We start from the raw sequence: 2,500 nt of genomic DNA on the forward strand, positions 1-2,500 counted from the left end.
TGCCTGCCAGCCTGCCGCTGCCTACTCTCACCAGCGGACCAAAGTGAGGATAACACCCCGAAGCAAGCATCTCCCTTGCCGCCCACCAGCCCACACCAATCCCCTTGCCTGCCTCCCACAAATTCCACCAGCGAGGCAAAGTGAAAATCAACCCCCAAAAAACGCACTCCACACCGGCCATCGCCCGCTATACACCCCCCCTGGGGCGAATATTAAGCCCGAGAACACCGACTGTAACCAACCGCAGTGAAAAGTTGAAGTGGCAACTCATTAACCAGATTTACACTTGGCAACTCATAAACCAAATGAACAAAAAATCTGGTTAATGAGTTGCCCAAAATAAATCTGGTTAATGAGTTGCCACTTCAACTTTTCACTGCGGTTGGTTACAGTCGGTGTTCTCGGGCTTAATATTCACCCCGGGGGGGCGGGGTGGGTGATTCTGGGGGTAGTGTCCGGGAGGGTGAGCCTTTTATTCGGCAGGAGGCGTGTGGGGAAATCATCAACCTGTCAGACGATGAGTTGTCACAAATGCCATTGCTTAATGAAAGCTGCGCTCCCGAACTGGACTGACTGTCTGACTGTCTGTCTGTCCGTTTGTCAAGGGGAGGAAAAGGCGGTGGCGGTGGTGGTGAGGGTGGAGCTTTACGCTCAGGAGGGGAGACTTTCCTTCATGCCAATTAATCTGCAGCAGAAAGTCATCCCCCCCCGACTGGGATTCGAAGCCCGGTCCTGACCACGAGACCACCGGGGAGAGCTGCCTCAAGTCCCTGAGGGACCTGGACACGAGGCCGAGGACACACGCACGCCTGCTGCACTGGCAGCAGCGACCAGCAGGGGGCTGACCGGCTGATCCTTCCCTTTCACAGGCAGGCTTTTGGCCCTCGCTCAAACGACAAAGGTGTTCAGAAGGAAGTCCTGGGGAGGAGGGAGGGAGGCAGGGAAATCAGCACAAAGCAGGTCCCCTGGAATCTCACACCTGCGTCCCAGAAAACAGGTCTCCTGGTCAAAGCAGTCCTGCCCCGTCCTGCCATTAACGTGACAATGGACAGGGCCCGGCAGCTTGAGACACATCTTTTTTTCAATATGCAAGTTCTTTTTAAAAAGGTTTCCTTCCACAGCAGCTCTGAGTAAGAGTGAGAGAGAGAGAGAGAGACACTGACTGACACTGACACTGACACTGACACACACACACACACACACACACACACACACCGTCTCCCATCCGATTGGTGGACTATGGGATTGAAAATCGAACTTTGAGTTTCAATGCAGGGGGGAGAGCGCGAACGCAGCCCCTCCCAACTACCACACGCGCGTTGTTGTTGTTGTAATATAGAACTGCAAGTTGCCGTTGTCGTGGTCGTTTCGAATCAGCACAAAGTAGGTGCCTCCCTGGAATGTCACACCTGCGTCCCAGAAAACAGGTCTCCCGGTCAAAGCAGTCCCGCCCCGCCCTGGGATTAACATGACAACGGACAGGGCCCAGTCAGGGAGCAGCTTGAGAGACACCTTTCAATAGGCGCTTCTGAAACATTAACGCCTTGTTTCTTCCGACAGTTTAACCAGCGATTAACATGACAACGGACAGGGCCCAGTCAGGGAGCAGCTTGAGAGACACCTTTCAATAGGCGCTTCTGAAACATTAACGCCTTGTTTCTTTCGACAGTTTAACCAGCCTTTAACACGCCTTGTGTTTTTATTTCCCATTTCCAGCCAGCCAGCCAGCCAGCCAGCCAGCCAGCCAGCCAGCCAGCCGAGCCGAGCCAGCATCTGCAGTATTTTTTTTGATTGGTCTTGCCTGCCGTGGAATGAATGTTTCAACACGAGCTGCTGATTGTCAGCACCTCACCTCTTTCTCAATTGGCCGTTGCAATCTCACTCACTCGCTGTGAGACACGTCACGTCACTAGTTTTACTCAAAGAGGTTTCCTTCCACGGCAGTTCGTTAGTGACTGAGACTGACTGACGGAGGTCCGTTGAGACATAACCCTCCCCCATCTGATTGGTGGCCTACTGGCAAATTTACCAATCTGTCAAGCAATCCTGGCAAGAAAGGAAAAAACGGCAACTTCTTTAAACTCATCCACTGTTGCAATTAGAAACGGTGGCAAAAAATGTGGCCAGAGTGGGAGAGAACGGCAGTGCTTCGAGACTGCTTTCAACACCGGCAGCCAGAGAACAAAGAGGGAGGGCAAACAGGACCCGAGATCAATTCGCATCGAGCGCGTTATCGCTTCTCGGCCTTTTGGCTAAGATCGAGCGTGTTCCTTTTCGGGCTTATTTGGATCTGAGCGGACTGGAACGCTGGCCGCGACCTCGTGCGCTCGCAAAGTGCGGACTTTGCTGTGATTGGTCGTTTGTGTGCTGGCTCCGCCCCTAAATTTGCATAAGGACCAAATCAACACTGCAATGGCAGGGAAGGGTTCCTGGTGAAAGCAGTCCTGCCACTGACATGACAATGGACAGGGCCCGGCAGCTTGAGACACATCTTTCTTTC

Source organism: Heptranchias perlo, unplaced genomic scaffold, assembly GCF_035084215.1.
Source record: "Heptranchias perlo isolate sHepPer1 unplaced genomic scaffold, sHepPer1.hap1 HAP1_SCAFFOLD_621, whole genome shotgun sequence".
Lineage (NCBI taxonomy): Eukaryota > Metazoa > Chordata > Chondrichthyes > Hexanchiformes > Hexanchidae > Heptranchias > Heptranchias perlo.